Raw genomic sequence first — 27,252 nt, 5'->3', positions numbered from 1 at the left:
GGTCTTTTTATTGTGGCATCTACCTTCTCTCCCCCGTGTGTGGAATATAACACACGCGAGTGCTTGTTGGCATCACAGGCAGGCAAACCACACGATCTTTGAGGACAGGACACGGATGTGTGTGATTCATCTCTGTATCACTCACAGAGCCTTGAACATAGTTGGCGACAATACATGAGTGAGTAAACACTGAGTTCTCTCAATTTACTACCCCTGGGTGACAGGGGAAAATATCTGTAGGTGTGTTGGTGAAGATGAATCAACAGCCCAGCAGCATCCATACCCTCTTATTGGTTCTTCTTGAAGGAACCAGCAGACCGGGGTGTCAGCCAAAGGGCTCACAGTCCCATCCATGGCTGAATCCCCGATGAACAGCCCACAGCAGAGGGGCCGATTCTGCATCTCAGCATGGGGCCTTGGAAGTCATCCCAGGAACCCTGAGAAGTCCAAGAGCCATCGCTGACCTCCCTTCTCCCTCACCCCCACATTCCTTATGTCACCCAGTTCTCAGTGAATCGGCTCTGTCAGTGTCTCTCCAGCCTAAGCCCCTCTCTACTCCAGGCCTCTGGGCCCTCTCTCCATGCTGCACAGAGTGAGCATGCTGCTCCTTCACCACTTCCCATGCTCGCTGACCGCCATCGGCAATCCAGACTCCTTAGTCTCTGCCCATGTGACCACGTGACCTTCCAGCCTCACCCAGCTCCTGACACTCTCCCTCAACCTTTCCCTCCCACTGCCTGATAATTCTGAACATGCGGCCTTCCTCCCAGGCCCCAAACCCTTGTTCACACTGTCCCCACTCTCAGGAAGTTCCTTCTTCCCCTCTGCCCGGCAAAGTCCCACCCATCTCTGCAGGCTCAGCTGTGGCAACCCCGCCTCCTGCCCCAGCCCCCGTCATTCAGGGACCTGGATCACACTCCTTTCTCCCAGACCCTCTACCCAGAGCCTTGCTGGGACACCGACCACACTGCTCTGTGACAGGAGCCTCCTCTTGTCCGTCCTCCCTGCAGAGAGCGAGCGCTTCAGGGCAAGAACAACATGTACTGTCTGTGTGCCTCCAGTGCCTATTAGCACGGTGCTTGGCATGTGGAATGAGTGATGAACAACAGCGAATAAACATACCACCACTGGCCTGCCTTCCCGGGTGCGGTCCCTGACATCACCACACTCAGGAACTCACTTTCCAGGACAAGCAACAGGTGAAGTTGCCAAACTGGCAGGTCCCCAGTCCACCCAGACCAAAGGGTTTTCCCAGGGGAACTGCATTCTCTCTTTGGGCTGCAGTCCCAGGACCCTGAACAGCCTGATGCTGAGTGGCCTGGGAATCAGGAGATCGGCCGAGGATTTGGGGCATATCCAAGAGGAGGGCATTTCACCTTCATGCTGTTGCCGTCCTCCTGGCCACTCTGCCCACTCCTGGCCCAGACTGTGTCCACCTTCCTATCATCTTACCCTCGCCGGGGCCACACTCCTGCTTCCTTACCAGGCCATCTCTGCCTCCCGTCCTTTAAATAGCTAAACTCCCAGAACTCTGGGGCTGGCAGGATGAGGGATGGCAGGACGTGGGCAGGACGTGGGGTCTGACCCAGCTCTGGCCACGTGACTGAGAATAAATCATGTTCCCTTACAGGCCTCAGTTCCCCTTTCTGTCAAACCAAAGACCAGAATATGCCCATCTCTAGGGACTCCTTCTGTTCAAACTCCCTGCTGAGGAGTTGATTTACTTACCAGCCAGAATAATTCTTCCCAATTAAAGAAGAATAAGCAGAGAGAACCATGTGTCTTTGTCAGCTCCTTCAGAAAGCCAGCATGGGTCTCTAGCTCTGGAAATTTATCAGATGCCCTTTCAATCCTGGAAGGAATGCCTTCATTTGGTGGCAATTTCTACATCCTATTAGCCAGGGACTCAAAACACCCTTGCACACCCATTCCCTTTTGTCGATTTTAACACTGGGTCAGATGGGCCTTTCTCATTCTCATTTTTGACAAAGTGAGACTCAGGGAGGTGAGTGGCTTGTTCAAGCCCCAGCTAGAGTGTGTGTGGGGGGGTGGCACTGGCCCCCTGAGGTCACACCCCAGCTGCCCAGGAGCTGGCCTCCCCCGGCGGGCAGGACACGCTAGTGGAAGAACAGCACCCCCATCTCCCTGAGCCCTTCCACGTGCTTCCTTCACGCACGGGGAAGCACCCAGACAGGTAGGAGGCATACAGTGCGCTGGTGGGAGGGAGATGCCTGGTTCCTAGAAGCCAGGTTCCCTCCAGGCCCAACATTCCAGAGAGAGGCAATGCCGAGAGCTGCTCTGTGCAGGCGGACAAGCTTCCTTATTTCTGAAGGCTCCAGCCCCTCTGCCGCACAGGCCTCCTTGCCTTTGAACCCCATCCAGAACAACAGAAGCTCTGCCTCCCGAGAGAGGGCCATGCCTCACTCCTCCTGGTCTCCCAGGTCATTCGGACCTCAGGCCCCTCCTCTGAGACTCCCAATAAGGACTGACTATGTCTGATCTGGAGGGAGAGCAGGGAGGTCCCAGAGCGCTAGGAGAGGAGATAGGGCTGCAGTGCTGGGCCTCTCCAGCCTGGCTCTCCCCAGTTGTTACCCATGGTCTTGTGTTGTTACTTTGAGGACACTGGTCCTGTCTTCCAAGTTACACTGTAAACTCTTAAATGGAGGCCCTGCAGTAGGACCTCCACATGCACCTGTGCCGTGTACAGCCTGTACCACCATCCGCAGCCCATGACTTCTGACCATCCCCTGCATAGCATCTATCGCCACTGCAGTTAAAGCACTAGTGCCTCATCACTTAGTCTCTCTCAAAGAATATGAATTCTCAGCAGAGGACCAGGCCCTGTCTGTCTTGTTACCAAGTTGTAGCCCAGCCCCTAACATAGCATCAAGAAACATGCTTTGGAGAAATAAATTCATTCAGCCACTCTCTCGTGCATTTAGTTGGAAGGGAAGTGGGCCAGCCCCAGAGCTGAAGGTGAGAGAGCTGTGTTCTGGTCCCAGCTCACCCCTAGCTCCCCATGTGCCCTGACTAAAGGCATCTCCACTCTCTAGGCCCCAGTTTCCTCCTCTGTACAGTGGAGAGCGGGGTTAGATTTCCTGCACCACATCTGCATGATGCCGAGGGGGAGGACCTCTTTACATTTTGCAGCCTGGGCACCTCATTCACCTCCCCCGTGTCCTGAGCCTGGTTGTCCATGTTTCCTCTAGGTTTCGCCCAGGTCTAGGCATGTGGGCAGAGCCAGTAAGGCAAGGGGAGAAGGACTCCCAGGCAGGGGGGTGGCAGTCACAGCAGGAGAGGTGTTGTTACTCCTAACTGCATCTCTGGAGGGCAGAGTGACACTGAGAGTGACGCTCACCCTGGACAGCAGTGTGCCCAATGGGCTTTCACACCAACCGCTTCACCTCCGGCCTGTACACGAGAGAGGAGCGAAGTGACCTGCCCAAGGTCAGAGTTACCAGGTGCCCCAGTCAGGATGCAACCCTGGGCCCCGTGCTCAGGCCTAGGCCTTTCAGCACACAACGGAGTGTGGCTCCCACACGTCTGGGGCACAACTAGTTCCAAGCGGCAGAAGCCACTCACTCCTCATCTAGATTCTCGCAATGCCTGCTGTGTGGCCCTGTTCGTCTTCTCAAGGGGCTGCTGGGTGGGTGGGCAGGGAGAGGGGCAGCAGCGTGCTGGTGGTTACAACTCAGACAATGCAGGGTCCCCAGAGCCACAAACACCTCAGGAGGGGCACAAAGTGTCAGAGGGAAAAGCACTTACTTAGGGCGGACGGGCAGGGGACCTGAAGCTCCAAAGGGCTTATGGAGGGAGATGCGGGCAGCATTCCAGGCTGAGAAGATGGCATCGGCACAGGAGACCCTGCTCAGGGCTCTGCAGAGCGGGGTGCTCACTGAGGGGAGGCCACCTTCCCCCGCAGGCAGGGAGCTGGCCAGTGGGGGCCTGTGCCCAGGGTGAGGCAGCAGCAACCATCAGATCTCAGGAAAATAAGGAACATGCCTGCAACTCTGTTCTCTGAGGACCTCTCCCCATTAGTGTACTGCCTGCTGCTACCAGAACACATTACCATCCAACTTAGTGGCTCAGAACAACACAAATGTATTCAGTCTGAAATGGGTCTCACTGGGCTGTAATCAAGATGGTGGCAGGCCCCACTTCTTCTGGAAGCTCTAGGCAGAACCTGTTTCCTCGCCTTCTCCAGCTTCTAGCGGCTGCCTGCATCCCTTGGTTCATGGCCCCTCCCCCCATCTTCAAAGCCAGCCGTTGCGGGAGCCGTCCTCACAGGGCGCCACTGACACCGAGTCCCCTTCCACTTTTAGCGGCCCTTGTGACAGCACTGGGCTATGGATAATCCAGGGTAGTCTCTCTATGTTAAAGTCAGCTGATAAGCAACCATAAGTCCATCTGCCACCTTAATTCCTTGGCCATGTGAAGTAATGTATTCACAGGTTCTAGGAATAAACATGGGGACATTTTTCGGAGGCCACTATTCTGTCTACCATGCTGCAAGGAACACATCTCTCCCACATGCAGCTACAGGACAAAGGCAGAGAGAGAGGAGATGGGGTGGTGTGTGGTGGGGGTGGGGGTGCGGGTGGGGAGAGAGGCAGGTAGACACTCACCCCCTACTAGCAGCGGCGGCAGCTTCCTGGCTGCCTGCTTACTGTACATCTCCCTTGGAAAACTCATGTTTCCACACTGCACCGGGCACGTGCAGTTTCCACAGTGACTGCAGGAGCAGAGCCAGAAATAACCCCACTGAGATTGAAAACATCGCTTCCTCGGTGCTCCACTTACTCTTGCACACACACTCCCCGTCACACGCACACACTGTGGGCACGGGAGGCTCAGGCGGCCTTCCAGGGCTTGCTGATGCCTTGGGGTGCGCACCTCCTGCAGCTTGGCTCCCGGTAGGGGAACCCAGGTGCATGGGCTTGCCCCCAGAGGTCTGACTGCCAGGCTGGGCTGGGCACCCTTGCTTCCCACCATCCTTCGTGAGCCAGGAGTCTCCTCTCCCCCTTAGCCTCACCACCATGAGCTGTGGGTCCTTCCACTGTCCCAATCCTTTCTTTTCTGACCTCTTGCCACCAAGCACTGGGATCCGAAGGACACCCCCCTGTGCTGGAAGCCATGATGTCCTCATTTCATCCCCTCCTCAGGCCTCCAGGAAGTGACTGGCCCTGCCCTGTGGCAGCTGAGCCCACAGAGGGAAGCGGCCAGGGCCCACTCTCGCGAGCCCAGCTGTTCCCTGCCCTGCCTTTTCCCTGGGGATTGGGGGGTGGGGGGGAAGCCTTCCCAACCTGTTCTGTGCTCCTGCCCTGGGAGTCCCACCAGGAAAGCTCAGTCCAAGCCCTGCCTCTTCCCAAAGCCCCCTCACCCCCAGGGAGTTTTCCTCTCTGAACTAGATCTTGCCCCTTGTAGGGGCTAAAACATTTGCTGAAATATATAGACCCACAAATGTCTGGGCCTCACTGTCCATACCACTCACGCGCATGGCATGGTGTCTTTAGGGCCTGGGAAATCTCTGCCACAATTTCTCTCGTGTTATATCCTATTCTGTCAAAGGAAGGCAAGAGTCACCACACCTTCCACATGTTGGGCACTGTGCTGAATGTCTCGCATGCATTCGTTTATTTAATCCTCACCCCAACTTAACCATCCCCATTCCACAGAGAAAAAACTGTGACTCGGAGAAGGCAAACATCTTGCTCAAGGTTACACAGCCAGAAAGTGGTAGAGCCCAGACTGCACCCCATATGCCGGACTCCAAAGCTGAGGCTATAGCCACTATGTCATGTTGGGGGGCAGGAGGGGAAGGAGGTACATGGATGATCTTTGCTAAATGCTAAATGACATGTTTCCAAAGTGCCTCCTAGAAAGCACTGAGACATGCAAGGTGTCGCCACTTTTTTTCTTAAAATCCTCACCCGAGGATATTTTTCCATTGATTTTTAGGGAGAGGGAAAGACAGAGAGAAACATCGATGTGAGAGAAACACATCGATTGGTTGCCTCCTGCAGGAGCCCCGACCAGCGCGCAGGCCAGGGCAGAGCCTGCAACCCAGGTATGTGCCCTTGACTAGAACCGAACCTCTATCCACTGAGCCCAATTGGCTAGGGCAAGGTGTCTCCACTTTTGTCTCTTTGTACATGTCACAATTCAGTGGAAGATTTTATTTGGGTTGAAAAGAAGTGAGGGTTGAGGGATACTCTGCCATTTAAAAAGTTTGGGAATCACTGGACCGACAACAACCCCAAGGCTCAAAAACAGATGTGACCCGCCCAAAGGCCCGGCCCCTGGGGCTGGAGCCCGAGAGCTCCGCTTGTTCCCCTGCTCCTCGAGGGAACTTCCATTTATTCTCCACTCAGCCCTCCGTGCTGCCTGGCACAGAATTTGGAATCAGTGTGGTGTGGGTCCTGGCTGCTGTTTCCTCAGAGCTGCACCTGGGCCGGCCTGGCAGGGCAACCACCAGTCTCCGCTTCCTCGCCTGCAGAGCGGACGTCTGCGAGCCAGCCATGAGAGTGGATGGTGATCACGGACAGCAGCGCTCAGCCCTGAGCGGCTGCGGCAGAGATGGAAAGAGCCCTTCACTTAAAATCAAAAGCCTCCAGCAAAGTCCCAGCTTTGATGCACCACTCCCACTCCTAGCCTTGAGCCACCCACCTGACTTACTCTGAGTCTTACTCTTGGAGATAAAAATGTCTCCGGAAGGGGTTGGTATGCATTGGAAATGAGGTAACCCATAGACATTCTGCAGGCACCAGCATTCGCTGGGCCGTGGAATCCCAGGCTCCACCCTGTCCCACTGAGGGGCAGGGCCCAGGAATCTGCATTCTCCCCAAGGTCCCACCCCTCACCATAATTCCATGGCAGGCAGTCAACAGACCACACTTTAAGAAATCACTCTAGAAAGTGCTAAATATGTGTTTGTTAAATAGACGGATCCCTGAACATCTGTTGAGTTGCACGTGGCTCAGGAAGACATGGGCCAGAGGAAATAAGTAATTTTCTCCAAATACATTTCCTGTGAAGTCCAAGTGATGGGAACTGGGTTGGGGCTTCTAGGACTGGGAGGGTGATGCAATCACAGCTCCCTCCCCCGGGGAGCAGAGCATGAGCTCTTCCCGCTAGACACTTAGAGACCTGGCCGGAGGGTCATGCCCAGTGGCTCAGGATCAAACGTTGGCAGGGGAGTGGGGGGTGGGTGGGGGGGTGGGGGGAGGATGTTCAGGGGGCTCCCTAGAAACTAGTTCCAGATCCTGTTCTCTTCAGCATCTTCATGCAGAAAGGAAAGAAAGAACTGAAAATATGCTCATTAAATCTGCATCTGGCACCCAATTTGGCAGGGTTGCCAAAATTCTGTAAGACTAGAATTAAATTAGCAAATTGGAAGTAAAATGATTTTAAGCAGACATGATGGAATTCATCAGGGCCAGGTGGAAGCTAGTGGGGGGGTGTGCCCAGAGAGCCCGCATGCCCAGGGGTGGGAAAGCATGGCCCTGAGCAGAAGCAGAAGAGAAACAAATCAGTGAGCAGACCTGACCCAAATGATGCGATTCACCCTGGGAATGTGCTGATGAAAAAGCCGGCCCCACACTGAGAGGTGGGGAGAGGCTCCCTGGGGAGACAGGAGGCACGGCTGACAGCAACCAGTGAAAGATAGCAGCCATTTAAAGGGGCACCACCCGGCTGGCGTGGCTCAGTGGTTGAGAGACAACCTATGAACTAGGATGTCTTGGTTCATTCCAGTCAGGGCACATGCCCGGGTTTCGGGCTCGATCCCCAGTAGGGGGTGTGCAGGAGGCAGCCGATGGATGATTCTCTCAACATTGATGTTTCTCTCTCCCTCTCCCTTCCTCTCTGAAATCAATAAAAACATATTTAAAAAATAAAATAAAGGGGCACCAAGAAGAAAGGACCCAGTGAAGTGCAAGGAAAGGAGGCAGGGTGGCTCCTCCAGACCGGGCAAGCAGTTGGTGTGCTGGCAGGGCTGTAAGCACCACAGTGCGTTGACTGAAGTTGGGAAGTGGGGGTGGGGGGAGGGACACTGGGATGGACAGGGAAGGGGGTAGGGGGCGGCACAGAGTCTAGGAGGGAGGAAGAAGAGGAAAGCATTTGTGGGCACTTACTAGGCATCAGGCACTGTGTTAGGTGTTTGTCAAATGTTATCTCATTTAATCTTCCCAATAATCCTGCACTGTAGAGCTTAGTCTTTGCTTTTCATTGTCTGTGGCTTTCTTTTTTGTTTCCTTTGTTTAAAAAACACATTTTTTAATACGGAGGCATTTAAAGTGAAAAGTGGACAAACCCCCTTCTCGCCCAGATGAAGCTGACACTAACAATTCCCTGTATGTTCCCACACTGTTGCCGTGAACACGGAAACATATCTACATGTGCACACACATATGTCATTGCTACTTGTTCTGCATAAAAATGGGACTGTATGAACCATAGCACACACGAACCCTTTTCCAGTTGAGAATATGTTACAAATGCCCTCCCAGGCCAGGATCTGCTGACTCACTCCTTTCTTTTTAAATGGCTGCAAAGCACTCCATGGCAGACATGCACTGTAAGTGATGTAAGCCCTGCCACTGTTGGCCATTGAGGTCATTTCTAATTTCTCTCTGCTGCAAACAATGCTGCAAGGGAACGCCCTCCTACGTATTTAGCTTTGTGTACGCTTGTTTTTCCATAGCTGGGGGGTTGCTGGCTCACAGTAGGCATGTGCATTTGTATCAATTTTCATTGATACCAACTGGGCCCCTGGGCCCTCGCCAGCACCAGATCTTCTCCATCTTTTTACAGTTTTGCCATCTATAAGCATTTTCACTTATAATCCTTCGCTTCTTAGCAGCAAGAGCATTGGTCATAGGTTTATGGGCCTTTCCACTTCTGCGAACTACCTGTTTATATCTTTTGCGCACTTAAAAAAAAACTTGGCTGTTGTGTTAGTTAGTTGATAAAATTCTCATCATAATAACTAATACAAAGCACCAGGCACTGTTGGAGGCTCCACACAAGCTTCATAGCACTGAATCAAAACCATGTTCATGGCTGAGGAAAGGGAAACTTGAAGACTTCAAATAGCTTGTCTGAGGTAACACAGGTCAGATGACAGGCCAGAGTCTGAGGGCCTAGCTGAGCCAACCATGTCATCCTCAAAGGAGATGTTTGTGAAGCTTTCTGTTCCCTTCAGCTGACCCGAAGAGAAAGAAAATCCCTCTTACGTTTCCCCTCTTCCTGTTCCTTACTCTTTATTTGTAGAGTCTTCATGAACACTGTTCTCATATGCCAGGTAAGGAAACCGAAGCTCAGTCTCTGACTGTGGCAATTGTAAAATGGAATGGACCCTGCACCTTCGATGGGACAGTCACGTGCTTGGGGACATGCTCCAGGAGCGAGGAGCAGATTTGGTGGGGGCAGCATTTATGCATGGGGGTAAGAGTCAGGAGCGTGGAGGCTGAGGTGACCCAGTCTGTGAAGGGATTCCAAGGGCAAGCAGGCAATTTACAGGACTCTCCCCAGGGACAACTCGGGGTGGGGACAGGCCAGGACCAGGGAGTGGGGCAAAGGTCAGCCTATTTAGAAATTGTCATCAAATCAAAGTGTGTTCTCACCTAACTGGGCATGTCCCCTGACCGTGCACCCAGACCAGTAAAGACGAGCACCTTTCAGGGTGACGAGCACACCTGTGTAGATGGAAGTGCTGGGAGAGCCCTCATGCGAAGCCACACTTGACAAAGGCAGAATTTTGGCCTTTAGTGGTATTTTTCAATGAGGTTCTTTTTTAGCTCTGAAAACACCAATGTCACATGTGGGTTTCTGGGTTAGAGACCCACCACTGAGCTGTCACATGAGCTTGGTAATACTTCTGTCTCCCATGAGCACAGCGCAGGGGGTGGGGGACGGATCATTTGCATGCCATTTGACATTTTTCTTCTGAGAAAAAAGAAATTAAGTGAACACAATAGGAACAATGTGAGAAACTGACATGCTGAAACTGACATGCAGAAATAAATTGTAGAGTCACAATTTAGCATTCATTTTGTTTGTTTCAGCTTTGACCTCAGATAACTTTAGTGTTTCCCAAAATGTTTTTCTATAGAACTCTATCCCAGCTATTCTTTTTATGTACATGCATGTCCATATATGTGCATCATATATATTATTAACATGTATATATTCTCTCATTCATATATGTGTATATATTCTCTAGTCAATCAAGATCAGAAGTGGCACACAAGATCTCTATCTACACACACACACACACACACACACACACACACACACACTTTTTAGAGACTTCCAATGCACTTTCATATATTACAGACCCAGAAGTCCTACAGTATTAGGGCCTTTAAACTTTCTCACATTTACTTGGCAGTAGCACTTCTATTTTCTCTCTATATTAACACATTTTTCCATCCTTTACACTTGTGTTCTATGGAACACACCCTAAGAAATACTAGCAAGAACAGAGCCTGCTAAAAATAAAGAGCCCATCTTGGAGTGGCTAACCTACTCTTAAATATTAAATGTGTCTAATAGACCATGATAGTGGTTTCCTGCCCACCTGAGCATCTTTGTCTCGCCCATATTTCAAGGGGACACGCAATGCCCATATGCTAAGCCCTTGAAAACCATTAGGAGGCCAGGTCACCTAGACAGGCTCCGCTGTGCCTCTCAGCAGCTTCCTGGTGAACTTGGGACAATCTCTTGCTCTGGGCTCAGGGGTTTTCAGCCAGAGGGTCCCCAGAGGCTTACCTAAGCTAGCTCACTTGTTTTGTGAATGGGGAATCACTGCACGGAGGGACCAAATCTTGGAATCCCTTGACCTTGGCCTCTTTCCTTCATTCCAGGGGACACCCCTCCCTGGTTTTCAATATTTTCTGCCATAAAAGAAAACCAGATTACTGTTAATGTTGTCCCAGTTCTCTAATTCTATTCTCACCACCTCGTACCACTCCTTCACAGACATTAGTCACTACGATTCATACGCCACATGATGTGTCTCTGCCGATAAAGCTCAATTCCAAGCATCTGTCTGCCAGGGCACCGAGTGAAACGAGTTGGTGAACTTCCATCACATGGAGTAGCAAAAGTATAGGTTATATGGAAACTCACTTTGGGGCAGTCCCCGAGGAGAGACTTCCAAGAGCACATTCCTCCTAAGCGTGGTTACAAGCATTGGTGTATAATTTTGCTCCTTCTCACACAGGCACCTCTAGATCCCATGCTTGGGATGGCTAGTAGCAGTAGGGGTTCAATTACTTAATGACCCCTTATGGCTTTCTCAAGTAACCCTGAGGAGGCCAGCTCATTGGAGTGTATGTAGATTTATTCATTTATTTTAAAATAAACTTTTCACTTTGGAATAATCTTATATAACAGGAAAGTTACAGAGATAAATAAGAGAGTTCTCAGATACCCTTCACCCAGCTTCCTTTAATGTTAACATCTTACATCACTAAGGGACATTTGTCAAAACTAAGAAATAGATACTGGTATATCCCATTAACTAAACTACAGACTTTATTAGCATTTCACTGGTTTTTCCACTGATACTTTTGTCTTATCCAAGATCCAACCCAGAATCCCATATTGCATTTCCATATCATATCTCCATAGTCTACGGATTTATTTTTGTTTTCAATAAATAAATCTTTTCCTCGACTGCTGCAATGAGGAATGCCGAGCGCCTGGCTACTCAGTGAGGAGAAACACGGCATCTGATGGCAGCAGAGCCTGGGTTTGAGTGTCTCCTCTGCCCCTCCCTTGGGATGCGGTCCTGGGCCTGCCGTTTCATGTACAGGATTCTCAGATTCCACACCTGTGACATGGAGATGACACCTTCTACCTTGTTAGAGGGCTAAATAAGACAGTCTGTATGGACAGGCATTTTGAAGGCTTAGAGCCAAATCCACTGAGAGCCCTTTGGAGCTTGCTCTCATTGTTATTCATGTAGTGGTAGCCACGATCATGAATTAGACTCTTTTTCTGTATCTAAACCAGGGTCTGAGCTGTCTGGTGAGCTGTCCATGTCAGCCTCCAAGGAGACCTTTCTATAGACCCCCATGGACCCCACAGAGGAAGAAATGTCTACTTTAATTAGTCTCAGTTCTATACTTCCTTCATGTCTCTGCTCAAACGGTCACTTCATCACTTTCTCCAACCATCCTACACAGAGTCCCTGAATCCCTCCCAGCGTTCTCCAACTTCTTACCCTGCTTTAGCTGCTTCCATGGCACTTGCCCCATCTACCATGTCACACACTCACCCGCTCCCTGTTCACAGCATGCCCCCTGCCCCCACTAGTGCACAAGCTCCAGGAGAGGACTGGCGGTTGTGTTTAGGTCACTGCTGTATCCCTCTGCCTGGAACAGTGCCTGACACTTGGAGAGTGTTCCGGGAATGAATGACTGGACCCTGAGTTTTACTCCGCAACCTCTTGCCTCCATCCTAATAACCTAAAAACAAACCCTTCATAGCCAAACACACTGTTAAATTCAAATGAGAGGGAAGCCACTTGAGAAACAGGTGGCTTTGAACTGTCTGGTCTTTTTTTTTTTTTTTTAAATCCTCACCTGAGGATATTTTTCCATTGATTTTTAGGGAGAGTGGAAGAGAGAGGGAAAGACAGAGAGAAACATCCATGTGAGAGAAACACATCGATTGGTTGCCTCCTGCACGTGCCCTGACAGGGCCCAGGCCAGGGAGGAGCCTGCAACCCAAGTATGTGCCCTTGACTGGAATCGAACCTGGGACCATTTGGTCTGCAGGCCGACGCTCTACCCACTGAGCCACCGCTAGGGCCTTCCGGTCTTCTTGAAGGAAAATGAAACACAGGAGAAAGGCCCTTCTTTCAATTTAATTCCATGCCATTAGTGTCCCTTCACCTGCCTCTTCTCCCATGAGCGGCTCTGCCAATTAGAAACCACAGTCTCTTCCTTGTCCAGAGTCTGTCTGCTGGCCTCTCCCCACAATCAATTCCTGGGCTGGGAGAAGCTGGTGAAATCTCCACACCCAGCTGGCCCGCTCCCTCACTGTGGCCACTCAGCACTTGCACATCAAAGGCCTTCAGGCTTCTCAGAGCAGGAAGAAAGCCAGGGGACCCTGCACACTGGCCTCAGTGAGGACACAGACTCAGAGAGGGCGGGAACCGGCAAATGCACACAGTGACCTAGTGGCAGGCCCAGGACAGAACCAGGGCTCCTGGCCCCGCACCCTGGTCCTGATAGCTCTTGGGCTGGACCCACTTCCCCGGGCCCACCTTTCAGCCAGGGCATATGCTTACTCCCTTGAGCTCCAACCTGGCTGTCTGCCCACCTGGCCCATTCTGGGTGCTTGAGAAACTTTGCTCCAAAAGCAGCAACACACAGGACAGAAGAGCCAGGAGGCAGACAGAAAGGAAATGGGGGTCACGTTCGTTGAGAGCCAGGTTTTCTCTATCATCTCACCTAACACAGTGCCCTGCAACGGAGGTGTCATAACCACATTATCTAAGTGAGGAAAAGGAAACAGAGAAGTTAAGAGATGCAGCAAATCACACAGCAAGTCTGTGGCAGAGCCAGCAGCGGTGTGGAGCTCCTACAGATTCTGAAGCCCCTGTTCTCTGCCCGACCCCTCTGGTAGAGACCCTCAAACCTACGCAGCACCCAGAGATGAGTGGGTCCTTAAAACCACAAAATAGTCCTCTGGTGAAGTAGCCAGAACAATCCATTCTAGAGGTGAGAACACTGAGATCTGCAGAGGAAATGCAGCTTGTCCATGACCACGTAGCTCCTGAGTGGTCGGATCTGCTAGACTCTGAGCTTGAACCAGAACTGAGCCCAGGGAAGGACTTAATCCACTGTTGTGAATAAATGAATGAATGACAGAGTAGGTTACAAGTACAGCCTCCTATGACTCCCACCAGCCAGCTGTTTCCCCTGTAACTGTCCTATACATCCACGTAGCTCCTGAGTGGTCGGATCTGCTAGACTCTGAGCTTGAACCAGAACTGAGCCCAGGGAAGGACTTAATCCACTGTTGTGAATAAATGAATGAATGACAGAGTAGGTTACAAGTACAGCCTCCTATGACTCCCACCAGCCAGCTGTTTCCCCTGTAACTGTCCTATACATTGGTCTTAGGAACGGGAGGCCAGGCTGATGTAGGTGAACACAAGCCTGGACTAAGCACTGGCCTCCACACCTCACACACCCCTCTCAGAGCCCATGGGTCTGTCTGAGGTATGGAAAGTGGTGTTGGCTCTGGTCCCTATTCGGCCCTTCGCTCTCCATGAGAGCCAGAGCAATGTAATAAAGAGGAGTGAAAAAATGGCAGAGCAGTTATTCTTTGGCCCAAGGATTGGTGTTTACAACAAGGAGTGTTCCCTCTTCTCAAAAGTCTGGCCTTTGGAGTAAACTGGTTCACTTTTATGTTTAGCAGCCAACTCACAAATGCTGAGGTTGCTTTTATTATCATTCATTTTTCATAATAACAACTGAACCTGTTGTTTACTGTTCACCTACTATGTGCTAGGCACAGATATTTCATAAGCTGACATAGATATAGTTACCTGTAATCCATATAGCTACCCTGTAGGTAAGCGTGAGCATTCCCATAGTACAGGCAAGAAAGTTGAGCCTTATGAGAGGTAAAGGAACGTGGCCCAGGCACATGCCAGAAAGCAGGAGTTGCAAACTCAGGTCTGTGGGGCTCCATAGCTTATGTTCCTACCGTGTGGCTGGGGTGGGCCTGGGACAAGGTGGGTAGCATAGCTAAGGATGTATGAAAACTCGAGGCAGATGGAGGGCCTGCCAGAATTCCTGGGCATCCAGCTGGCTGGCTGCTCTTCCCCAGGTGACCTTCTAGCACCAGGTGTGTTTCCACATGCCCAGATGCCACCCCGAGGCTCTGAATCAGACAGTTGGGGGTGGAACTTATAACTCTTCTGTTAAAAGCCCTCAGGTGACAGGAAAGGATGCCCTTGGTTAAGAACCACTGCTTTCAAATCTCAGGAGGCCATTTTCTCACATCTACACCCTCTTCTAGAAGGTTCCAAAATGTTTCTTAAGAAATTCATGTATTGGTTTGTAAAGAATACCATGCATCAGAACCCAAGACCTTATAATTCTAGGATTCTCAACAAAGCAACAATAATTCTGTTCATCTACAAACGTGGTATGAAGATCTGTCTTTATTAACCATGACAATTATTCCCAAATAGTCTGCTGTTTATGAAAAAGACTTTGGATGGGTTTGAATCCTAGATCTGCCCTTTACTAACTGTGCAACCTTAAGGCAAGTCAATTCAACAACAAGTCAATTCAACAAAATAGTTATTCAAGGCCTACTATGTACCCACAAGCCCTGGGCTGGGAAGACTGAAGATTCAAAAGTGGACCAAAACAAAAAAGGAAAAGAAAAGAAAAGAAAAAGCCATGCTCTCCCTAGCTCTGAGTTTCTCACCTGTAAAATGTGAACCAATAGCCACTAAGCGCCTGGACACGCCAGGCCCCTGACATGCAGGTCTTCACCCCACACCCCCAGGGGTAGGTTCTCCAGAATCCTGCTTTGCGGCAGAGGAAGCAGGGATTCGGGAGAGGCAGCTGGGTGAGCCTGCAGCCACGTGTGGCAGTGTCTGAGCTCTCTCCACCTCCACCATCCCCCTCTGCTCCCACCCTCCCCCACTTGGCAGATGAGTCCACAGAGTGAACTGGATAATAGGAGAAAGTGCTCTGCAGCCGACCAGGAACTGCACAGATGTATGACATCATGGTTATTAATAATGGAAGCAGCACAACTAATTCACGACCCCTCCAGATGGACCACCTGAATTGTCGCGAACCTCCTGCAATCAGAACATCCAATTCTATGTGGTAGAACTGGGAGGGGCCTGGGGAGTCCACCCCTTTCCTTGTTTAGAGGGGTGGGGGGAAGACAAGATGGGGAGGGCAGCCTTCTGAGTTAGCAGAGGCAGCCCCACCCCCCAAGCCCAGAGGCACTGAGTTTGGCTTTAGTGATTGAACCGCAAAGATAATTAGGTCCCAGATCAGATAGCAGCAATTTCCCCCCCGCCCCCCGCCCTTCACCCAAAGGGCACTGGTAAGGGAATCAGCAGTGAACTACAAGTCTACCTCTCCATGTGCACTCAGCCCAGCTCCTTCACGCCCCGGGGCCTTCGTACCTGTTGTTCTTCTGCCCGAATACTCTTTCCCCAAATCTTTGCACTTTTTCGTTATTTGGATTTCAGGATAAATATTAACTCCTCAGAGAGGACTCCCTGGGCCCCATCTTTAGCTTCCCCATTCGTCTCTAACGTCCACACTGCCTTGTTTGAGTTTCTTCATGGCGTGGGACACTAGCATTATCTTGTTCGTTGCTATTCATGCCCTCTCTTCCCACTGGAATGCAAGCTCCATGAACAGAGGATTAAATAGCTTTTATTTCTAGAATCCCCAGGAAGGAGCCTAGGACCCAGCAGATACGTCACAAACATCTTCAGCGAATCTCCCTGGTTGCTGGCCTGGGTCACAGCCATCCTCACTCACTCACTCACTCACTCATTCACTAAACGCTTATTGAACCTCCCCTGTGCCAGGCACTCTGCTAGGCACTGGGGATTCCAATCAAACAAATGAGACAAAGTCCTTGCCCTGACAGAGCTCTGATGGTTGATTCAAACAAACAGTAGAAGCCAGACCTGGAGCATCATGTGTGACCAAACAATAGCTGACCAAGAAAGACAGGGGATAAGGACAGCAGCAAATGGGAGAAATGGGGAAACACTGAGGAAATGCAAGGGTTTCTCACATGCTCAAAACTCATCTCCGGAGCTGGTGCCAGGCACAAGCTCTGTGGACCTGGGGATAGGGGACATGCCCCTTGTCATGAGTGCCTCCTGGCTGCAGCCTAGAGCACAACAGGAGAGATGTGTGAGAGAGTATGAACAGGAGAGATGTGAATGTGTATAGGAGCAGGTGAGTGAGTGTGTGTGCATATGTAGGAGCATGTGTGTGAATGAGTGCACAGGATCGACTGTGTGGGCATGTGTGAGAGTGTAGGGAGAGAGGGGCTTGTGTGAAGAGGTGGATGTGTGAGCATGTACGAATCTACCTGTGTATGTATGTGTCTGTGATGACTCTAGTACTATTACTTTTCACTACAGATTCTACATCTGGTTGAACTTGACAAGCTGAAGTCCCCACAACAAGTGGCATTTAATTCATCCAATTAATTCACTCATTCACTAAATGCTTATTAAATTCATTCAATTCAAAATCATTTTATCATTTAATTCATTCAATAAGAAATCATGTAAATTCTTATGTTTGTCAAATTCATTCTGTAGAGTGTCCACATAAAGCAGCAACACTGGTTCCCGGAAGAGAATTCTCAACTTCTGGACGTAACTGACTGTGGTGAGAGCAGTGGATGACGCTGGGTTATGGTCCCTGTTTTACTACTAACTATGGGTGACCTTGAGTCACGTGAGCTACTCAACTTCTCTGGGCTTCTGTTTGCTCTTCATTAAAGAAGGCAATTACAACACAGCTCTCAAAGTTTGATTGCAACTCTACAACACCATATCATCGGTAGCCCCTGAAGCACTGCTTCCTGGAAGAGCAAGCATGTGTAACTTGAAAAGGGTGTAGCATTAACCAGGGAAATGTTGGGTTTGACAGAGTCAAGCATGTTCTTTTATTGCAGTACTTCTCAGAGCCTTTAATTTACCAATATCGATTGCAATAGTGAGCTTGCAGAATTTGCCAAACTTACTAGAACAGGGAACCTTAACTCGAGGCACAGCTTTCAGAACGAATGTTCCACAGAACTCACTTTGGGGAATCTGCTAGCAGGCACACAGGACACATTAAGGCCCCTTTCTTGCAGATGACTGGACAGAAATGGTGTTCAGCCTCCCTAAGTCACAGAGCAGAGCCATGGAAAATACCAGCCCAGAAGCTTCTAAACCACAGTAACTGGCATGTGCACAGGGCTTTGTATTTACAAAACAGTTTCACTTATAGGATCGCAAGTCTCCCTGACAACGTTCCCCGGAAGATCCTCATCCCCATTTTCAGATGACAAAATGCAGCCTGAAGAAATTAAGGAGACTGCCCAGAGCACTAAGCGATGAGCCCATAACTTGGCTTTATCAGTTTCCTGTGGCCTTGATTAAATCATCAATGAAGACATGAAGTGTTTTATAGATATAAGCAATTCTAGCCACTGCACAGAGCGCCTGAAGATGCCGAGGATGACAACACCTGCACTTGCTCTACAGCCCCCACCACCCCTGTTGGGAGCCAGGTCCCCTGTACTGGGTAAGAGAAGGGGAGGGGAGGTTGCCCAGAGAAATGCCCATGGAGTAGCAGCCACTCTGGAAACACCCAGGCTGTAAGGCTGGGAGTAGCTCTCTGCCAGTCGCCACACCCTCCCAACCATGCCAGCCAGCAGCCAGGTACAGCCCTACAGCCCCCCGCCCCCCCCCCCCCCAGTGCCAGGTGCCATTCTGTGGGAGAGGGGGGTTGTAGAGCCAGAGCAATGCTAGTGTAACTCACTCCCAATAAGCCCAAGGAGCCCGAGGATGGTGGCCTTGACAGTCTGAAACTGCCACTGCCTCCAGGGGGAAGCATGGTCAGGGATGCCAAACCCATTCAGCAGTTCCCACCGTGTGCTTCTCCCACCGTTTCTGAGCGTGCGAGGCCTGAGAGGTGTGTCGTGAGGGTCTGCTGCAGGCACAGGAGGCTGTACACACCCATGGCGAGTGGGGCTGTGCCAGGCGTGAGTGTGCAAGAGAAGTGTGAACCGGGAACGCTCGGGGCAACCCAGGACAGTGACACAAGTAGTGTTGGCGAAACGCAGGCGGAGAGCGCGTGCAGCAGGCAACCCCAGGCTACAGAGGAGTCCCGGAGGTCCCTGGAGTGCGAACCTGAACCTACGTGCCTGCACCCGCGCCCATCTCCAGCCAGTTCCCTCCCGCCCGGCTCCGCTGGTCCCTCCGCTGCCGCCCCGGCCGGGGCTGCTCAGCCGCTCGGCGGTGCCTGGCTCCCCGGTTGCCAGGCTCCCCGCTTACCTGCGGGCGGTCGGGCTCCGCGGCTCCGGGCTGGGCTGCGCAGCGCTCCACTGGGCTGCGCTGGGCTGCGCGCCTGGCCTCTGTGCGCCTCGGCTGCGCCCGCTCCTCGCTTGGCTCCGCCCGGCTCGGCTCCGCCCGGCGGTGCCCCGAGCGCTCGCAGGCGGCCCACGCGGGTGCGGGGTGGGCGCAGGGCGGGCTAGCGGCTGGCGCCGGCGGCGGGTGCGGCTCCGGGCCGCCCCGCAGCCGCTTGGAAGCTCCTTATTTGGGCAGTGATGTCAGGGGAAGTCGCAGGGGCCGGACCACCCACTTCTTTCCATTCACTCCCCAGAGTTTCCTGTCGCCCAGCCCGGGGACCCCGCGCCCGCACGCCCCGGGCGCCTCTCCTCTCGCTCGGCCTCAGCCCTCCCGGTCGCCGCCGGCCACGCTAGGGTCGCCGCGTCGCGAGGTCACGATGGGCCGGGGCACGGCGGGCGGCTGCTGGGGAGGGTCTGTGTCTGGGGAATCCCCGACTCTGGCCGGAGCTGGGAGGTTCTGTGCGGCGGCCTCCTCCTTGACAGGCCTTGTCACTCTGGGCGCCGCCCCGCCCTTCGCGCCCGCCCCGGCTCCCTAGCTGTCATTTCCTCCCGGGCCCTCGGGGAGGGCAGTCAGGGAAGCCCGGTGGCCGCCCGCCGAGGCCCTGCCTCTGGGAGACCCGTCTGGGCCGCACCCGTGCCCGGCGGGTCTAGGAGTGTGATCCCCAAAGTGCGTGCTCCCAGCCTTGCTCCCGGGTGCCAGCTCTGCTCCAGGAAGCCCGCACCTCCCAAGGCGGGAATTCGCCTTAATGAGCACTGGGCGGGGCAGCCTAGCCCGGGCCTCCCTAGGCTCCAGCCTGGGGGTGAGGGGCAACCCGGGGCTTCCCTAACGGCCAGACTTTACCAGAAGCAGCTGGATCCCAGGTCTTGGGACCTGAGTCACATGCTTTGGCCAGTCTTGGGCACGCGTGGGCCAGCCCCACTCCGGCCCCCATCTGCCTGCCCCTTGAGAGAGCAGAATGGCCCTCCAAGGCCTCCAGACCCCACAAGGAGCTGTATTTTAGAGATTCTGTACACCAAGCATGTCACACTCAAAGGCTAACACAGGCCAAATAAACAAGGCATGCAGCCCACGGGCCACGAGTTTGACATGCTTGCTGTACACTGAGGCTCAGACATGTCAGGTGATTTGTCTGAGGTCAGCTCTGCAGAACCAGGGCTGACCCTGAATCCAGCTCACTCCAGGCCTGGCCTCTGCCTGCCTGGAACAGCCTCCGGAGGTTATGGGGCCTGGGGCCAAGGGCAGGCCTAGACTTTTAGGCAAACTAAGTGCCCAGATGCTACCCCCTCTCCAGGTCGTGAAAGTTTAAGGACCCACAGGGTGACTGACCCCTATGCTGACTAGGGCTTCCAAGAAGGCTCCTCGGAGACCCCAGGTTTCCTCTGACTCCAAAGTGAGGGATTCAAATTCATGGCCCTACATGTCTAAGGAAGTGGGTTCCCTCTGACCAGAGGCCATGGGGCCCAGAGCACAGGGCTAGTACCTGGAGATTTCTGTGCCTTCCTCATACAACAGCTTTCAGCAGAGCCTCCCCCTCCCTCCAAAACCAGGTCAGAGCTAACAACCCCCGGCAGACCACTAGCTTTGATGGAAGGAATCTCAAGTTCCAAAGGGGCACCACATTCCTAGGTGCTGGGGGAGGAAGCCGTAGCTCCGGGGCTTGCAAGGAATAAGGGAGGTGTGGCTGGATGGGAGCTGCAGGTTCATGTGCCCAGCTGCTCACTCCAGCCAGCTGCCAATCCCCCAGTTCTGTTGGTCACCACCACCCCACTCTCCCCCATCCTCCATCAGCTCCCAGAGCCCAATCTTAGATCCAATTGGGTCACCCTCTTTCTGACAAAGCCCCGAAGAGAAGGGCCACAGTCCCTGATCTGGCATGCAAGGTCCCGCTGACAGCTGCACCTCTTGCTGCTCAGCCCTCTGTGCCTTCTACCCAGTCCCTTTGCCCCCAACACAGCTTGCGCCAGCTTTTACTTCGTGGGGGTCTCTGCACAGACTTTCCTTCTGTCTGAAATGCCCTCTCTACTCCTGCTGTCCTTCATACCCCAAATCAAGCCTGCCCTCAATACAGCTCCTTCCCTTGATTTGTGGGACAGGGTGAAACTTGGGACAGGTTCTTGCCCCTCATTCCACTCCTGCCCTGCCCCTACTGCCCCACTTACTGTGCCTGGCTCGGAGCAGCTCTGGGCAGGAGAAAGTGGGTGACTCATAATTCATATGCCCCAAGGGGTGACTTTTTGTCATTTGTGCAAAGGTTCAGATGACAGCCTTGCTCCTGCCCCCGGATGAGCTTCCTCTCCAGGCTTTGAGGGGTGGTCATGGAACTTCCCAATGGATTTAGTCACCTTCCTTTGCTGCCAGAAGCAGCGCAATGGTTCCTGCCTCCAGAGATGGACCATTTAGCCCAGTGGTTCTCAACCTTCTGGCCCTTTAAATACAGTTCCTCATGTTGTGACCCAACCATAAAATTATTTTCGTTGCTACTTCATAACTGTAATGTTGCTACTGTTATGAATCATAATGTAAATATCTGATATGCAGGATGGTCTTAGGCGACCCCTGTGAAAGGGTCGTTCGACTGCCAAAGGGGTCGCGACCCACAGGTTGAGAACCGCTGATTTAGCCCAAATTGCAATCAGCTGGGAGAAACCTCCCTTCCCTCAGATTGGGAGTTTTAAGGAACTTTCTGGGTCCTTCTCTCCTGCCAGGACTGATCTGCTTACAAATGTTTGTTAAGTGAATGAATGATCCTATGGGGCAGGAAGACAAACTAACCACAGGAGGGGCAGAATGGCCCAACTCAGAGCTGTGGCTGAGGTTCCCAAAGGCCTGGCTAGGAACTGGGATGGACGGTGGTATTTCTGATTGACAGGATTAAATGGAGGCTCAGGAACCTGGGCCAAGGTGCACTCCCTGGGTGGCTGCCCTGCCGGGGCTCTTTCCTTGGACTGTTCCTTTATCCCAACTTTCTGTGGCTTGGGATTGTCTCCCTATTCTTTGGGCAAAGTCGTGTGCATTCCCATCCTGGCAGCCTGGCACATCCCTATTCCAACTCCCAAACACACAGTCCTGAGCTGGCCATAGCCAGGTGGAAGGGATAAAACAAAGTGAACTTTATCAAGCACCTACATTATTCCAGACACAATCACACTGGATTCCCCTAAACCAGTGATGGCGAACCTTTTGAGCTCGGCGTGTCAGCATTTTGAAAAACCCTAACTTAACTCTGGTGCCGTGTCACATATAGAAATTTTTTGATATTTGCAACCATAGTAAAACAAAGACTTATATTTTTGATATTTATTTTATATATTTAAATGCCATTTAACAAAAAAAAATCAACCTAAAAAATGAGTTCGCGTGTCACCTCTGACACGCGTGTCATAGGTTCGCCATCACTGCCCTAAACCCTCCAAAGATCCTGCCCGTGACCCCTCAAGCCACACAGGCCCCATCAACCTCCAGGCCAGGAATATCAGCCCAGGAGCCTTCAACCAGCTCCGTCCACAACCAAAGCTACCTGTGTCCACCTTGAGACTCAGTCCCCAACCCAATCCTGGTGCCAATTCTCATGGGAGACCAGAAAATCTCAGGACCACAGCCTCAGAGCTCAGAGACACAGAGTGGAAGCAGGCAGCTCTATTTCAAGACTAACAGTATGAGCCCGACTCTGCTTCATGAGCCATCATCCCTACCCTGGGCTCAGGGCACCTTTCCCACCCAGTAGCTGAATGGGCCCCAGGTTAGAAAGCAGGTGGTGCCAGGTGCCAGTTCCTTCCTATCCGCCCATCCTCTGCATATAACTGGGCCAGGTCTTGAGAAATTCCCAGAGCTTAGCCCTGGGGGCCTTCCTACATTCCTTCATTCCTCATTCATGAATCAGGCCCCTTCCCTGTTCTGGGAACATGCAACACACAAACCTGTGTTTTGGGAGCTCCATCCATGGATGGAGACTGGTAGGTAAATAGACCATCCTGGCGCAACTAGCTGAATGCTACACTGCTCTTAACCAGGCACGGGGCAGGGCAAAGGGCACGTACACAAGGTGGGAGATAAGATCCATTCTACTTCTGGGGCTCCAGTTCAGGGAGACTGTGGTCCAGGTGTCCCAGGCTAATTGGGTAATTGCTAAATGCTTGTTTCCATGGAAATGCCACACACACACACACACACACACACACACAGAGCTTGGTTTTGCTCTAAAGCCAACTTTCCACAGTGGAGATGGCACAGCCTAATAAAGATTAGAGCAGAGGGCAGGGTTGGCATCCGATCTATCATCTAAGAGGCTATCTTTCTAAAATTTGTTCCTAGCTCCTAACAACCAAATTACAGATCCACTTTTGGAACACGCTGGCGTTCTGAAGGAACTGGGGACTGCCACGGCGTTCTTGGGAGAGCTTTCAGAGGGGGCTGAGCAACCCACCCTGTAGGCCCTCCAGGTTACTTGTTTAAATCTTGTGCTTACTTACCAGCAACCCCCCTCCACCCTGTCTCCCAGACTCCCCTGGCTATGATTTCCTGGACTCAGATGCATTGTGCCATTTTACTATTTGTGTGTATGCAGTGTGTACATGTGGTGTGTGTGTGTGTGTGTGTGTGTGTGTGTACTCTTGCGATACATCTGTTGTACACATGCACCTTGAGTCCTCACATGCACCTTGAGTCCTCACTTCTCACAGAGGCAGCCATTTCGCTCCTGGGACAGAGACCTGGGATTCTTGCAATGTATGCAGCAGACTCAGCCCCAACTTCTCCCCCGGGTTGAGGACTGTGTCCCCCAGCTTCCTGACTCGGGCACCACTTCATCCCTAACTCACTTCAACCTGATGCTGTGGGTAACAGTATGTGTCTAGGAGCCCCATGGACCTGGGCTCAGATCCCAGCCTCACACTCACTGTGTGACCTTGGGCACATTTCACGATGTCACTGATCTTGACTTCTTTATCTCAAAGGGCTGCTGTGAAGATTTGACAAGATACTTCCATAGAGCCCATGATAGAGTGCCCAGCATCTAGCAGGTACTCAACAGCTATTGTTACTTTGTTCCCTGTTATGACCCAGAATCCTGCTCTTCCCATACTGCTTGTCTTCATTAATGGCAGCACCCATCATCCCAAATCTGAAGCCAGTTACAAGCCTTCTCCTTGGTCCCCATGTTCACCTTCCCCTCTAATCCAAATGCCCATCAGCAGATGAATGGATTAGAAAACTGTGGTACATCTACACAATGGAATACTATGCTGCTGTAAAAAAGAAGGAATTCTTACCATTTGCAACAGCATGGATGGAACTGGGGAGCATTATGCTAAGTGAAATAAGCCAGGCAATGAAAGAAAAATACCACATGATCTCACTCATTTATGGATAATAAAGACCATTATAAACTGATGAACAAAAATAGATACAGAGGCAGAGCAGCATTGAACAGACTGTCAAACTACAGTGGGAAGCCTGGGGAGGGTTGGGGGGGCGGGTAAGAGATCAACCGAAGGACTTATATGCATGCATATAAGCATAACCAATGGACACAAGACACTGGGGGGTAGGGGAGGCCGGGGGAATGTCAAAGGGGGGGGGAGGAGACATATATAATACTCTTTGTAATACTTTAAGCAATAAAACAAAATTAAAAAAATAAAAATAAATTAAAAGGTAGCACTCTCCAAGACAAATTCAACTTGTTCCTTGCCCAGCTAAACTACCCTGTCCATTAGTACCTTTTATAACAGAGCCTCAGTTTACCTACCCAAGCCTCCCTCTCTCTGCACCACCCCTATCCACCCTATGTTCCCACCATATAGAATCCGTCACTGTTTCTGAGCCTGCCAAGTACATTTTTGTACATGCAGTTCCCTGCACTGTTCCCTTGACTCCTATCTGCTTGGCTGGCTCCCATTCAGCTTTCCATGTCAGCTCAGAGGCCACTTCCCTTAGGAAGGCCTCCCTGGTCTCCCAGGTGGCACTGGCTACTTCCTTCTTCATGGACCTCCAGCACTTGGTGCAGACTGTCCGGGCTTGTGTCCCAAATGTGTGTAGTCATTTTAGTCATATATCTGTTGTCCCTTTAGATTCTGCAGCTCTGCACACACCAGGCCATCCTCGGTGCTGGGACATCACAGGTATTCAGAGCATGTTAAGGAGGCTTCTGCCTCTCTGGCCATCCTGTGCAGTAAACAACTACAAGAGGCCAGTCAGCCTCAAGCCCGGTGACTATTTCCCCCAAATGACAAAGCATCCTCTATTCCTGCACTTCAGACTGAGGCTTTGGCTCAGCCTGAGCCCTGTGTCTGCCTCACTCTGGCTTTTTACCAGAGTTTCTGGGGACTCCCACAGAGCCCAGTGGGCCCCAGGTGGGGAGGGTGGGGCCTTTGGTTCTAGGAAATCAGAAGCTTAGTCAAGCCCTGGCAGCTGTGAGAACAGGTTTCCTCCAAGCCAAGGGACCGGCTTGCAAGATCATCAATAACAACAAATATTTACTCTGCACATGGCTTTGTGCTTGCCAATGGGAGGTGCAGCAGACAGCGTCAACTTCCAAGGCTTGCATTGACACAATATGGGTGCAAGTCCCGGCTCTGACTCTTATGAGCTGCCTAACTTCTCCGAGCCTCAGTTTTTACAGCTGTAAAATGGGGAGGATGGCACTCAGGGAAGGATTGTGAAGATTAAATGAGAGTTAATAAAATTAAAGGATAAAATGCATTTAATTATCATGAACAAAAGCTGGCAGGCAGTAGATGCTCAATAAAGGAAGCCCCCAAACTCCACTCAAGCTCTTGTGGGCGACTCTGATGCATAAGACTTGGTCCTTGACAATAACTCAGAGTGCAGGAAGGGGGGATGAGAATTCAATCATAGCCTATAAACATTAAGACAAGGGAAACAGTAATAGGTATGATGAGAAAAGAATTTTGGGAGCAGCAAGAAGGAGAGGGAAATTCTGGGATGGCCTTTAAACCTTTTCCCCTTGTGTGACTTTTATCCAAGAGTGATTGCTACCACCCATGTGGCAAGGGGCCTGGGCTGGGCAAGGGGTTGTCAGGAAGGAGTCTGGAGGCAAGACCAATGAGGCATCTTGAGGCCTGTGCACCTGACAGTCTGGTTCCAGGGAGGCCCTGCGCACTTGGGAAGTAACTATGATAACAGCAAATAAAAGAAATGAATGATGCAGAAGATACTGAAAATGGGATGAATACGGGAAAGGGTGGAGGCCTAGTTTGAAGGCTACCCTTTGGAGCCTCCATCTAACAACAAGAAAATCTGAAATGGTCTGGCTCCACCCTGCTCAGGCTCCCTCCCATGCAGCCTTTCTCACTTACCAGTCAGCCACACTTCCTCCAGCCCAAAAACCAGCCCTCTGAGGGCTGTCCCCCTGCAGGCCTTCCTGCTGACCTCCTGCACTTGCCCCTCAGTCCCCACTGACTCTGATTAGATGAAAATCCCAGCAAGCTTCTGGGGCAACTAGTGGGTACCACTTAGAAAGGGCTGGTCAGAGGAGCTGGGGAACAGAGGCAATGTCCCCAGGGGTGGCGGACTGGAAGAGCCAGGGATCTGGAGAGGGAAATGCGGGCACGCGGATTTGATGGCTGGATCCTCTGGGCTTTGAGGATCAACAGCAGTTTGGTGGGGAGGAGGGTCTGATGGCTAATTTTATGTATCATATTGACTGGGCCACCGGGTGCCCAGATATTTTGCCAGACGCTATTCTGGGTGTGTCTGAGAGGGTGCTTCTGGACAAGATCAGTGTTCAAATCAGTAGACCTAGTAGAGCAGAATGCCCTCCCTACTGTGGTGGCCTCCCCAGCTACTGAGGACCTGAGCCAACAACCAGGCGGAGCAAGAAGAACTCAGCCCGCTGCTGAGCTGGGGCTCCAGTTTGTTTCCAGTCTTTGCACTCGGACTGAAACATCAGCTCCTTCCGAATCTCAAGCTGGCTTTCAGCCTGGAACTTGGGCCATCGGGTGCTCCTGGTCGCAGGCCGCTGGACTTAGAGAAGAACTGCACCTCAGACTCCCCTGGGCCTGCAGCCTGCCAGCTGTAGATCTTGGGGCTTCTCAGCCTCCAGGATCACATGAGCCATTTCCTTATGACAAGGAAATGGGTCTCCCTCT

The 27,252-nt window shown here is 51.8% G+C and overlaps 1 protein-coding gene across 1 annotated transcript in view; it reads right to left on the bottom strand.

Moving 5' to 3' along the window:
- HIVEP3 (human immunodeficiency virus type I enhancer binding protein 3) overlaps window positions 1-19,187 on the bottom strand; it is a 102,011-nt gene extending 82,824 nt beyond the window's left edge. The window contains exon 1 of the mRNA XM_023752817.1: window positions 19,070-19,187. The gene's annotated coding sequence lies outside the window, so the exon portion shown is untranslated. The remainder of the gene's footprint in view (window positions 1-19,069) is intronic.
- Between the last annotated feature and the right edge of the window lie 8,065 nt (window positions 19,188-27,252).

The sequence above is a fragment of the Myotis lucifugus genome, unplaced genomic scaffold (genome assembly GCF_000147115.1).
Source record: "Myotis lucifugus unplaced genomic scaffold, Myoluc2.0 scaffold_37, whole genome shotgun sequence".
Lineage (NCBI taxonomy): Eukaryota > Metazoa > Chordata > Mammalia > Chiroptera > Vespertilionidae > Myotis > Myotis lucifugus.
This window is presented reverse-complemented; position numbering and strand designations above follow the sequence as displayed.